The sequence below is a fragment of the Oncorhynchus clarkii genome, unplaced genomic scaffold, assembly GCF_045791955.1.
Source record: "Oncorhynchus clarkii lewisi isolate Uvic-CL-2024 unplaced genomic scaffold, UVic_Ocla_1.0 unplaced_contig_214_pilon_pilon, whole genome shotgun sequence".
NCBI lineage: Eukaryota > Metazoa > Chordata > Actinopteri > Salmoniformes > Salmonidae > Oncorhynchus > Oncorhynchus clarkii.
Window position 1 is genome coordinate 402,490 of NW_027257928.1, and position 15,011 is coordinate 417,500.

At 46.1% G+C, this 15,011-nt stretch overlaps 1 protein-coding gene across 1 annotated transcript in view; it reads right to left on the reverse strand.

Moving 5' to 3' along the window:
• The window catches only part of LOC139393681 (CUB and sushi domain-containing protein 3-like), a gene marked incomplete at its 5' end in the record, with an annotated part of 562,572 nt that overhangs the window by 335,800 nt on the left and 211,761 nt on the right, over positions 1-15,011 (reverse strand). The window lies entirely within an intron of this gene.

Consider the following 15,011-nt stretch of genomic DNA (forward strand, 5'->3'; position numbering starts at 1 on the left):
CAGAAACAGGAATCAGCAAACAGTATTTCCTGCTGCCACAGCTGCACAGGGAAGCAGAAAAAATCAGGAAAACATGAGGAGAAACTGTCAGTTTGTACACTTAAAACGCTGACTAACAGTCTACAACATAATGAGATATTACAGGACAACATATAGGACGTTTAGAACGAGAAGGAGAGGGAGGGAGGGAGGGAGGGAGGGAGGGAGGGAGGGAGGGAGAGAGGGAGGGGAGGGAGGGAGGGAGGGAGGGAGGGAGGGAGGGAGGGAGGGAGGGAGGGAGGGAGGGAGGGAGGGAGGGAGGGAGGGAGGGAGGGAGGGAGTTGGGTTTTTAGGACAGCAGACCACGAACAAATTAAGATTGGATTGAGATCGGGATCGAGATACACACTGAACAAAATTATAAACACAACATGTAAAGTGTTGGTCCCATGTTTCATGAGCTGAAATAAACAATACCCAAATGTTCAATGTGCGCAAAACAAAACGGATTTCTCAAAAAAACTATTGCACAAATTTGACCGGTGTGGCATGTCAAGAAACTGATTAAAACCGAAAAACATTACAAAGGTGCACCTTGTGCTGGGGATAATAAAAGGCCATTCTAAAATATGCAGTTTTGTCACAAAACACAATGCCACAGATGTCTCAAGTTTTGAGGGAGTGTGCAACTGGCATGCTGACTGCAAGAATGTCCACTGTTGCCAGATAATTAAATGTTAATTTCTCTACTATAAGCCGCCTCCAACATAATTTTAGAGAATTTGGCAGTACGTCCAACCGGCCTCACAACCACAGACCACTTGTAACCACGCCAGCCCAGGACCTCCACATCCAGCTTCTTGACCTGAGGGATCGTCCGAGATGAAACTGTTGGTTTGCACAACCGATGAATTTCTGCACAAACTGTCAGAAATCGTCTCAGGGAAGCTCATCTGCAGGCTCGTCTTCCTCACCAAAGTCTTGACCTGACTGCAATTCGGCGTCGTAACCGACTTCAGTGGGCAAATGCTCAACTTTGATGGACACTGGTACGGTGGAGAAATGTGCTCTTCACAGATTAATCCCAGTTTCAACTGTACCAGGCAGATGGCAGACAGCGTGTATGGTGATGTCTTGGCGAGCGGTTTGCTGATGTCAACGTTGTGAGCAGAGTGCCCCATGGGGTGGTGGTAGGGTTATGGTATGGGCAGGTTTATGGTATGGGTAGAGTTATGGTATGGGTAGGGCTATGGTATGGGTAGGTGTATGGTATGGGTAGGGTTATGGTATGGGTAGGGTTATGTTATGGTTAGTGTTATGGTAGGGGTAGGGTTATGGTATGGGTAGGGTCATGGTAGGGGTAGGGTTATGGTATGGGCAGGTTTATGGTATGGGTAGAGTTATGGTATGGGTAGGGCTATGGTATGGGTAGGTGTATGGTATGGGTAGGGTTATGGTATGGGTAGGGTTATGTTATGGTTAGTGTTATGGTAGGGGTAGGAATATGGTATGGGTAGGGTCATGGTAGTATGGGTAGGGTTATGTTATGGGCAGGGTTATGGTATGGGTAGGGTTATGTTATGGGCAGGGTTATGGTATGGGTAGGGTTACGGTATGGGCAGGGTTATGGTATGGGTAAGGGAATGGTATGGGTAGGGTTATGGTATGGGCAGGGTTATGGTAGGGGCAGGGTTATGGTAGGGGCAGGATTATGGTATGGGTAGGGTTATGGTAGGGGTAGGGGTAGTGTTATGGTATGGGTAGGGTTATGGTATGGGTAGGGTCATGGTATGGTATGGGCAGGGTTATGGTATGGGTAGGGTTATGGTATGGGTAGGGTTATGGTATGGGAAGGGTTATGGTATGGGCATGGTTACGGTATGGACAGGGTTATGGCCCTCACCTCATGTCTCAGCATGATAATGCACGGCCCCAATATTGCAAGGATCTGCACACAATTCCTGGAAGCTGAAAATGTCCCAGTTCTTCCATGGCCTGCATACTCACCAGACATGTCACCCATTGAGCATGTTTGGGATGCTCTGGATCTACGTGTATGACGTCGTGTTCCAGTTCCCGCCAATATCAAGCAACTTCACACAGCCACGGAAGAGGAGTGGGACAACATTCCACAGGCCACAATCAACAGCCTGATCAACTCTATGTGAAGGAGATGGGTAAGAGCTGCTTGAGGCAAATGGTTTGTCACACCAGATACTGACTGGTTTTCTGATCCACGCCCCTACTTTTTTTAAGGTATCTAAGACCAACAGATGCATATTTGCAATTCCCAGTCATTTGAAATCCATACATTAGGGCCTAATTAATATATTACAATTGACTAATTTCCTTAAATGAACTGTAATCTTTGAAATTGTTTAATGTTGTGTTTATATTTTTGTTCAGTGTAGATTGAGAATAAGAAGTAAAATAGAATCACATTCCCTGTTCATTAGATTACTTTTCTATGATTATCTTGGCCATAATAGTTCATATCATTATCTTGGTCATTATAATCATATCATTATCTTGGTCATAATAAACATTATCTTGGTCATAATAATCATTATCTTGGTCATAATTAATCGTACCATTATCTTGGTCATAATAATCGTTATCTTGGCCATAATAGTTCATATCATTATCTTGGTCATAATAATCATACCATTATCTTGGTCATAATTAATTGTATCATTATCTTGGTCATAATAATCACTATCTTGGTCATAATAACTGTTATCTTGGTCATAATAGTTCATATCATTATCTTGGTCATAATAATCATACCATTATCTTGGTCATAATCATTATCTTGGTCATAGTTAATCATACCATTATCTTGGTCATAATCATTATCTTGGTCATAGTTAATCATACCATTATCTTGGTCATAATAATCATTATCTTGGTCAAAATAATCATTGTCATTTAAATTTGCTGTCTCCTCCTTGGTTTATATCAGTGTCATCAGAAGACTGTGTGAAACCCTCCTGTAGTCCATTACAACAACACAGTACTACCAGCAGTCTGTCAGTATATCATATCTATAACTACAACACATTACTACCAGCAGTCTGCCAGTATATCATATCTATAACTACAACACATTACTACCAGCAGTCTGTCAGTATATCATATCTATAACTACAACACATTACTACCAGCAGTCTGCCAGTATATCATATCTATAACTACAACACATTACTACCAGCAGTATGTCAGTATATCATATCTATAACTACAACACATTACTACCAGCAGTCTGTCAGTATATCATAGCTATAACTACAACACATTACTACCAGCAGTCTGCCAGTATATCATATCTATAACTACAACACATTACTACCATATCATATCTATAACTACAACACATTACTACCAGCAGTCTGTCAGTATATCATATTTATACCTACAACACATTACTACCATATCATATCTATAACTGCAACCCATTACTAACAGCAGTCTGTCAGTATATCATATCTATAACTACAACACATTACTACCAGCAGTCTGTCAGTATATCATATCTATAACTACAACACAATACTACCAGCAGTCTGTCAGTATATCATATCTATAACTACAACACATTACTACCATATCATATCTATAATTACAACACATTACTACCATCAGTCTGTCAGTATATCATATCTATAACTACAACACATTACTACCAGCAGTCTGTCAGTATATCATATCTATAACTACAGCACATTACTACCAGCAGTCTGTCAGTATATCATATCTATACCTACAACTGTCACGCCCTGACCATAGTTTACTTTGTATTTTCTATGTTTTGATTGGTCAGGGTGTGATCTGAGTGGGTATTCTATGTTTCATGTCTTGTTTGTCTATTTCTATGTTCAGCCTGATATGGTTCTCAGTCAGAGGCAGGTGTTCGTCATTGTCTCTGATTGGGAACCATATTTAGGTAGCCTGGGTTTCACTGTGTGTTTGTGGGTGATTGTTCCTGTCTATGTGTTTTTCACCAGATAGGCTGTTTTAGGTTTTCGTTACGGTCATCACGTTCTTTATTTTGTAGTGTTTGCATTGATTCGTGTTTTACGTTTGTTCATTAAAACATGGATCGCAATCTACACGCTGCATTTTGGTCCGACTCTCCTTCTCATACAGAAAACCGTTACAGAATCACCCACCACCAACGGACCAAGCAGCGTGTCAACAGGCAGGAGCAGCGCGAGGAGAAGCGCAATAAGGATTTCTGGACATGGGAGGAAATCCTCGACGGGAGAGGACCCTGGGCTAAACCAGGGGAGTGTAGCCGCACTAAGGTGCAGCGGGATAAGAAACAACAGGAACAGCCCAAGGAGGAGTACAGTATGGAGTATACTACTTGGGAGGAGATCGACAGGTGGGCGGCCGACCCAGGGAGAGTGCCGGAGCCCGCCTGGGATTCGCTGGAGCAGTGCGAGGAGGGTTACCGTAGAATGGAGGCGGTGAAAGCAGAGAGGCGCTGGTATGAGAAGGCAGCACGGCGACGCGGATGGAAGCCTGAGAGGCAGCCCCAAAAATTTCTTGGGGGGGGGCTAACAGGGAGTATGGCTATGCCAGGTAGGAGACCTGAGCAGACTCCCTGTGCTTACCGGGGGGCTAGAGAGACCGGACAGGCACCGTGTTATGCAGTGGTGCGCACGGTGTCTCCAGTGCGGGTGCATAGCCCGGTGCGGTATATTCCAGCTCCGCGTGTCTGCCGGGCTAGATTGAGCGTCGAGCCTAATGCCATGAAGCCGGCTCTACGCAGCTGGTCCCCAGTGCGTCTCCTTGGGCCGGCTTACATGGCACCAGCCTTGCGCTCGGTGTCTCCGGTTCGCCTGCATAGCCCAGTGCGGGCTATTCCACCTCGCCGCACTGGCAGGGCGACCGTGAGCATTCAACCAGGTAAGGTTGGGCAGGCTCGGTGCTCAAGAGCTCCAGTGCGCCTGCACGGTCCGGTTTTTCCAGTACCACCTCCACACCCCAGCCCTCCGGTAGCAGCTCCCCGCACCAGGCTTCCTGTGCGTGTCCTTGGCCCAGTACCACCAGTGCCAGTACCACGCATCAGGCCTACAGTGCGCCTCGCCTGTCCAGCGCTGTCGGAGCCCTCCTCCTCTCCAGCGCTGTCGGAGTCTCCCGCCTGTTTAGCGCTGTCAGAGCTTTCCGCCTCTACAGCGCTGCCGGAGTCTCCCGCCTGTTCAGAACTGCCAGTTAGCATAGAGCTGCCAGTTAGCATAGAGCTGCCAGTTAGCTTAGAGCTGCCAGTCTGCAAGGAGCTGCCAGTCTGCAAGGAGCTGCCAGTCTGCAAGGAGCTGCCAGTCTGCATGGAGCTGCCAGTCTGCATAGAGCTGCCAGTCTGCATGGAGCTGCCCGTCTGCAAGGAGCCGCCAGAGCTGCCTGTCTGCAGGATGCCGCCAAAGCTGCCAGTCTGCAAGGAGCCGCCAGAGCTGCCAGTCTGCAAGGAGCCGCCAGAGCTGCCAGTTAGCATGGAGCAGCCAGGGCCGCCAGTCAGCATGGAGCAGCCAGGGCCGCCAGTCAGCATGGAGCAGCCAGGGCCGCCAGTCAGCATGGAGCAGCCAGGGCCGCCAGTCAGCATGGAGCAGCCAGTCAGCATGGAGCAGCCAGTCAGCATGGAGCAGCCAGAGCAGCCAGTCAGCATGGAGCAGCCAGAGCAGCCAGTCAGCATGGAGCAGCCAGAGCTGCCAGTCAGCATGGAGCAGCCAGTCAGCATGGAGCAGCCAGAGCTGCCAGTCAGCATGGAGCAGCCAGTCAGCATGGAGCAGACAGAGCTGCCAGTCGACCAGACTCTTCCAGATCTGCCAGTCGTCCAGACTCTTCCAGATCTGCCAGTCGTCCAGACTCTTCCAGATCTGCCAGTCGTCCAGACTCTTCCAGATCTGCCAGTCGTCCAGACTCTTCCAGATCTGCCAGTCGTCCAGACTCTTCCAGATCTGCTAGTCGACCAGACTCTTCCAGATCTGCCAGTCGACCAGACTCTTCCAGATCTGCCAGTCGACCAGACTCTTCCAGATCTGCCAGTCGTCCAGACTCTTCCAGATCTGCCAGTCGTCCAGACTCTCTCAGATCTGCCAGTCGTCCAGATTCTCCCAGATCTGCCAGTCGACCAGATTCTCCCAGATCCGCCAGTCGACCAGATTCTCCCAGATCCGCCAGTCGACCAGATTCTCCCAGATCCGCCAGTCGACCAGATTCTCCCAGATCCGCCAGTCGACCAGATTCTCCCAGATCCGCCAGTCGACCAGATTCTCCCAGATCCGCCAGTCGACCAGATTCTCCCAGATCCGCCAGTCGACCAGATTCTCCCAGATCCGCCAGTCGACCAGATTCTCCCAGATCCGCCAGTCGACCAGATTCTCCCAGATCTGCTAGTCGACCAGGATCTGCTGAAACCGCCAGCCAGCCAGGTTCTGGTAGTTTCTACTACCTGCCTGGGCTTCCTCTCAGTGCTGAGCTTCTTCTCAGTGCTGAGCTTCCTCTCAGTGCTGAGCTACCTATCTGTCCCGAGTTACCTCTGTCCCGAGCTGTCCCTCTGTCCCATGTTATCATTGTGGTGGGTAACCTATTTAGGGACGTTTAGGAGGGGGATTAAAACTGTCATGGAGTGGGGTCCACGTCCAGCGCCAGAGCCGCCACCGCGGACAGATGCCCACCCAGACCCTCCCCTATAGGTTCAGGTTTTGCGGCCGGAGTCCGCACCTTGGGGGGGGGGTACTGTCACGCCCTGACCATAGTTTACTTTGTATTTTCTATGTTTTGATTGGTCAGGGTGTGATCTGAGTGGGTATTCTATGTTTCATGTCTTGTTTGTCTATTTCTATGTTCAGCCTGATATGGTTCTCAGTCAGAGGCAGGTGTTCGTCATTGTCTCTGATTGGGAACCATATTTAGGTAGCCTGGGTTTCACTGTGTGTTTGTGGGTGATTGTTCCTGTCTATGTGTTTTTCACCAGATAGGCTGTTTTAGGTTTTCGTTACGGTCATCACGTTCTTTATTTTGTAGTGTTTGCATTGATTCGTGTTTTACGTTTGTTCATTAAAACATGGATCGCAATCTACACGCTGCATTTTGGTCCGACTCTCCTTCTCATACAGAAAACCGTTACAACAACACATTACTACCAGCAGTCTGTCAGTATATAATATCTATAACTACAACACATTACTACCAGCAGTCTGTCAGTATATCATATCTATAACTACAACACATTACTACCATATCATATCTATAACTACAACACATTACTACCAGCAGTCTGTCAGTATATCATATCTATAACTACAACACATTACTACCAGCAGTCTGTCAGTATATCATATCTATAACTACAACACATTACTACCAGCAGTCTGTCAGTATATCATATCTATAACTACAACACATTACTACCATATCATATCTATAACTACAACACATTACTACCAGCAGTCTGCCAGTATATCATATCTATAACTACAACACATTACTACCAGCAGTCTGCCAGTATATCATATCTATAACTACAACACATTACTACCAGCAGTCTGTCAGTATATCATATATATAACTACAACACATTAGTACCATATCATATCTATAACTACAACACATTACTACCAGCAGTCTGTCAGTATATCATATCTATAACTACAACACATTACTACCAGCAGTCTGCCAGTATATCATATCTATAACTACAACACATTACTACCAGCAGTCTGCCAGTATATCCTATCTATAACTACAACACATTACTACCAGCAGTCTGTCAGTATATCATATCTATAACTACAACACATTACTACCAGCAGTCTGCCAGTATATCATATCTATAACTACAACACATTACTACCAGCAGTCTGTCAGTATATCATATCTATAACTACAACACATTACTACCATATCATATCTATAACTACAACACATTACTACCACTACCAGCAGTATGTCAGTATATCATATCTATAACTACAACACATTACTACCAGCAGTCTGTCAGTATATCATATCTATAACTACAACACATTACTACCAGCAGTCTGTCAGTATATCATATCTATAACTACAACACATTACTACCATATCATATCTATAACTACAACACATTACTACCAGCAGTCTGCCAGTATATCATATCTATAACTACAACACATTACTACCAGCAGTCTGTCAGTATATCATATCTATAACTACAACACATTACTACCAGCAGTCTGTCAGTATATCATATCTATAACTACAACACATTACTACCAGCAGTCTGTCAGTATATCATATCTATAACTACAACACATTACTACCATATCATATCTATAACTACAACACATTACTACCACTACCAGCAGTCTGTCAGTATATCATATCTATAACTACAGCACATTACTACCAGCAGTCTGTCAGTATATCATATCTATAACTACAACACATTACTACCAGCAGTCTGTCAGTATATCATATCTATAACTACAGCACATTACTACCAGCAGTCTGTCAGTATATCATATCTATAACTACAGCACATTACTACTAGCAGTCTGTCAGTATATCATATCTATAACTACAACACATTACTACCATATCATATCTATAACTACAACACATTACTACCAGCAGTCTGTCAGTATATCATATCTATAACTACAACACATTACTACCATATCATATCTATAACTACAACACATTACTACTAGCAGTCTGTCAGTATATCATATCTATAACTACAACACATTACTACCAGCAGTCTGTCAGTATATCATATCTATAACTACAACACATTACTACCATATCATATCTATAACTACAACACATTACTACCAGCAGTCTGTCAGTATATCATATCTATACCTACAACACATTACTACCAGCAGTCTGTCAGTATATCATATCTATACCTACAACACATTACTACCAGCAGTCTGTCAGTGTCTCAGATCTTTAGCTGTTAATTATGCAGGTAATTTGTTGAGAGGATTTTAATGCAGTCACCTCAGCAGGTGGGCACACACACACACACACCAGACACAACACACACACACACACACACACACACACACACACACACACACACACACACACACACACACACACACACTAGTCAAACTCAGCAGGTGGACAGAGAACACTGTTAACAAACACATTGTCATTTGTCAGAGAGAGGCACCAGCTGGTCCAAGTCTGTATGGGAAACAACACCTCACGACACACACTAAACACACACACCAAACACACACACACACACCAAACACACACACACACACACACACCAAACACACACACACACCAAACACACACACACACACACACAGACACACCAAACACATACACCACACACACACACACACACACCAATCACACCACACACACACCAAACACACACCAAACACACACACACACCAAACAAACACACACCAAACACACACACACCAAACAGACACACACACACCAAACACACATACACAGTGAGGCTAGCACCAGCTGGAATGGGCTCTCCCTGTCACCATGCAGCCATCCTGAATTGAAAACTGCACAACAGCCCCCAAACACCACAAGACCTGAGAGGCTGTAGGGAGGAGAACCATGTCATGAGACATACAGTATGTGAAGGCTGTAGACAGGAGAACCATGTCATGAGACATACAGTATGTGAAGGCTGTAGGGAGGAGAACCATGTCATGAGACATACAGTATGTGAAGGCTGTAGGGAGGAGAACCATGTCACGAGACATACAGTATGTGAAGGCTGTAGGGAGGAGAACCATGTCATGAGACATACAGTATGTGAAGGCTGTAGACAGGAGAACCATGTCATGAGACATACAGTATGTGAAGGCTGTAGACAGGAGAACCATGTCATGAGACATACAGTATGTGAAGGCTGTAGGGAGGAGAACCATGTGATGAGACATACAGTATGTGAAGGCTGTAGGGAGGAGAACCATGTCACGAGACATACAGTATGTGAAGGCTGTAGGGAGGAGAACCATGTCATGAGACATACAGTATGTGAAGGCTGTAGACAGGAGAACCATGTCATGAGACATACAGTATGAGAAGGCCGTAGGGAGGAGAACCATGTCATGAGACATACAGTATTTGAAGGCTGTAGACAGGAGAACCATGTCATGAGACATACAGTATGTGAAGGCTGTAGACAGGAGAACGAACCATGCCAAGACTTAGCAGATGTTAATGTGAGTGATGCTAAATGCTTGTGCTTCTAGTTCCGACCATGCAGTAATATCTAACAAGTCATCTACCAATCTACCATAGTTTCCTAAGAACGCGAAGAGAGGCGGGCCATCTCTGTCAGCGCCGGATAACATTAAGTCAAGGTGTCTGAGTCCCAAATTACACCCTATTTCCTATGTAGTGCAGTACTTCAGACCAGGGCCCTATTCCCTATGTAGTGCAGTACTTTAGACCAGAGCCCTATTCCTTATGTAGTGCAGTACTTTAGACCAGGGCCCTATTCCTTATGTAGTGCAGTACTTTAGACCAGGGCCCTATTGCCTATGTAGTGACCTACTTTAGACTCGGGCCCTATTCCCTATATAGTGCAGTACTTTAGACCAGGGCCCTATTCCCTATATAGTGCACTACTTTAGACCAGGGCCCTATTCCCTATATAATGCACTACTATAGACCAGGGCCCTATTCCCTATATAGTGCAGTACATTAGACCAGGGCCCTATTCCCTATATAGTGCACTACTTTAGACCAGAACCCTATTCCCTACGTAGACCACTACTTTAGACCAGGGCCCTATTCCCTATGTAGGGCACTACTTTAGACCAGGGCCCTATTCCCTACGTAGTGCACTACTTTAGACCAGGGCCCTATTCCCTACGTAGTGCACTACTTTAGACCAGGGTCCTATTCCCTACGTAGAGCACTACTTTAGACCAGGGCCCTATTCCCTATGTAGGGCACTACTTTAGACCAGGGCCCTATTCCCTACATAGGGCACTACTTTAGACCAGGGCCCTATTCCCTACGTAGGGCACTACTTTAGACCAGGGCCTTATTCTCTTTGTAGGGCACTACTTTAGACCAGGGCCCTATTCCCTACGTAGGGCCCTACCTTAGACCAGGGCCCTATTCCCTATGTAGTGCACTGCTTTAGACCAGGACCCGAGGTGTTGTGTTTTGTTGTGGTTACAGTGCATCCTGGGACTATTCATATCACTTCAAATCAACAGACATATTAGTCAATAGAACAGACACACAACATTCACTTACGCACACACACACACACACACGTACACACACACACACACACACACACACACACACACACACACACACACACGCACGTACACACGCACACACACACACACACACACGCACACACACACACGCACACACACACACGCACACACACACACACACACACGCACACACGCACACACATACACGTACACACACACATGTACACACACGCACACACACGTCCTACAACACAATACACCTTCATCAGGACTGTATATTCAGACGAATGTCCTCTTCAGTTTAATAAACAACGAAATATTGATCAGTCACTGTTACTGTAGAGTACAAATTGATCATCGTTTGATCGTCAACTCCCTCACCTTGACAGCTGGGATTGTCTCCGTCCCACTCACTGTGTGTGTGTATGTGTGTGTGTGTGTGTGTGTGTTGGAACATCTCATCCTACATTCAGGACAACACTACTTGGTATCTTTCTCCCAGTTACTGACCACTCTGTCTCCCAGCTACTGACCACTCTGTCTCCCAGCTACTGACCACTCTGTCTCCCAGCTACTGACCACTCTGTCTCCCAGCTACTCTGACCACTCTGTCTCCCAGCTACTGACCACTCTGTCTCCCAGCTACAGACCACTCTGTCTCCCAGCTACTGACCACTCTGTCTCCCAGCTACAGACCACTCTGTCTCCCAGCTACTACCCACTCTGTCTCCCAGCTACTGACCACTCTGTCTCCCAGCTACTGACCACTCTGTCTCCCAACTACAGACCACTCTGTCTCCCAGCTACTGACCACTCTGTCTCCCAGCTACTGACCACTCTGTCTCCCAGCTACTGACCACTCTGTCTCCCAGCTACTACCCACTCTGTCTCCCAGCTACTACCCACTCTGTCTCCCAGCTACAGACCAATCTGTGGCCTCATTCAGCCAGGGAAACGGACTGCTCTGGACTGTGTTGACCACTCTGTGGCCTCATTCAGCCAGGGAAACGGACTGCTCTGGACTGTGTTGACCACTCTGTCTCCCAGCTACAGAACAATCTGTGGCCTCATTCAGCCAGGGAAACGGACTGCTCTGGACTGTGTTGACCACTCTGTGGCCTCATTCAGCCAGGGAAACGGACTGCTCTGGACTGTGTTGACCACTCTTTGGCCTCATTCAGCCAGGGAAACGGACTGCTCTGGACTGTGTTGACCACTCTGTCTCCCAGCTACAGACCAATCTGTGGCCTCATTCAGCCAGGGAAACGGACTGCTCTGGACTGTGTTGACCACTCTGTGGCCTCATTCAGCCAGGGAAACGGACTGCTCTGGACTGTGTTGACCACTCTGTCTCCCAGCTACAGACCAATCTGTGGCCTCATTCAGCCAGGGAAACGGACTGCTCTGGACTGTGTTGACCACTCTGTGGCCTCATTCAGCCAGGGAAACGGACTGCTCTGGACTGTGTTGACCACTCTGTCTCCCAGCTACAGACCACTCTGTGGCCTCATTCAGCCAGGGAAACAGACTGCTCTGGACTGTGTTGACCACTCTGTGGCCTCATTCAGCCAGGGAAACGGACTGCTCTGGACTGTGTCGACCACTCATTCCACGTGCCATAACGCTGCCAGTAGATGAGGACATTCTCACCTTGACCACTAAGGCAACGCTGCAAGTTCTACCGACCAAATGTAACGTAGCACTCTGTTACCCTGACAACCGTGACTCATGTTGTATTCTACACGAGTCAAACGTCATGGAGTCCGTTTTTATCCATGTTGTTAACGGCTGCTGTTCTGATTTGTACATTGATTTGTACATTGCTAGACATGACTGCAAACAGCTCCAGGCGTTCCATGCTTTTCTTAACTCCTGTTCTGAGCATCTGAGATTTACTATGCAATCTGATACACGTCAAATCAGTTTTCTTGATCTTCTGATCTTGTGTGAAGATAATATTCTATACACTGATCTTTACAGGAAGCCTACTGATCGTAACAGTTTGTTGAGGGCTGATAGTTGTCACCCACTTCCCTTGAAAACAGTTTGCCCTACAGCCAATTCTGTCCAATCAAAAGAATTAGCAAAAAACAGTCCGATTTCGACAGAAATATGGCTGAGACGCAAAGAAAGTTCAAGGAGAGGGGCTACAAGAATGATCAGATTAATATTGCCATTGAGAAAATTCAAAACAAAACGAGACATGACCTTTTTCAAGGTCAGTCTCGTAAAAAGACGCATTCTTGCGTTCTAACTACCCGCTATTCAAAGTGCTCTGAACAAATTAAGGAAATTGTTCACAAACATCGGCACATCATAAAATCCAATGGTAGTCTCGGTAATGTGTTTTCGGACCTTCCCTTGGTCGTATTCTCGAGGGGCAGAAATCTCAGAGACCAATTGGTAAACTCTGATTTACCACCCCAAGATATTCCTGAACAACGTCTATTTGCGCCCCTACTGGATGGAAATTACAAATGTAATGGCTGTGCTCAATGCAATGGCACTTATAAATGTAGATCCTTCAAACACCCCCAAACAGGGAAACAGATCCCTATTAAAGGGGTTATTACGTGCTCCACTAAGGCAGTTATTTATCTTATAACTTGTCCTTGTGGTAAAAATGATGTAGGTAAATTAAAAGTACGTATTAAAAGTACGTATTTCAGAGCATCGTAGCACCATTAGGAGCATCGTAGCACCATTAGGAGCATCGTAGCACCATTAGGAGCATCGTAGCACCATTAGGAGCATCGTAGCACCATTAGGTGCATCGTAGCACCATTAGGTGTAAAAACTTTACTTATCCAGTTGCGGCCCACTTCTTGGAGGCAGGCCACTCGATTTCGTCTCTGCGTTATATTGGCATCGAACATGTCACCCTCCCTAGGAGAGGGGGTGACCTTGATAATTTATTGTTAAAACGAGAGGCTGCCTGGATCTTTAATTTAAAGACCCTTGCGCCCTTCGGTCTCAACGTAGACTTTGATCTGAAGCCATTCTTGTGATTATTGTGACTTTGCCACTGTAATTGTGTGTAAACTTGTATAGTGAAATTAATCTATGATCGATCGTATGCTATCCATTTGTTTGCATGCTGTTCTTTGTATGACATTTTAATATTTGATGATTAACCAATGATATTAGGCCACTCCTGGCCATGATTACAGACACCTGTGTCTTCTGACACTATATGAACGACTCATCCCGCAGTGTTTGTGATTATACCCTGATGAAGACAGCTTGGCTGTCGAAACGTTGGTATTACATTTTTGCATCTGAGCTCCAAGAGTGTGCGGCTCTCTTTTATTTTCATGACTGCATGGTTGACCTGATAGCCAGTGAGGTGAGAGATATAGTCTCACCAACAAACACACATGCAGAAATATTACTGCGTAAGAGGAAGCTGGTTTGATGTTGATGATGATGATGTGTATTCCTGTGTGTCAAATAGTCTTGAGGGGAGGTGCTCATTGTGGAAGTGGGGCTGCTCATGTTGTTGTGAGGGGAGGTGCTCATTGTGGAAGTGGGGCTGCTCATGTTGTTGTGAGGGGAGGTGCTCATTGTGGAAGTGGGGCTTCTCATGTTGTTGTGAGGGGAGGTGCTCATTGTGGAAGTGGGGCTTCTCATGTTGTTGTGAGGGGAGGTGCTCATTGTGGAAGTGGGGCTTCTCATGTTGTTGTGAGGGGAGGTGCTCATTGTGGAAGTGGGGCTTCTCATGTTGTTGTGGGGGGAGGTGCTCATTGTGGAAGTGGGGCTGCTCATGTTGTTGTGAGGGGAGGTGCTCATTGTGGAAGTGGGGCTTCTCATGTTGTTGTGAGG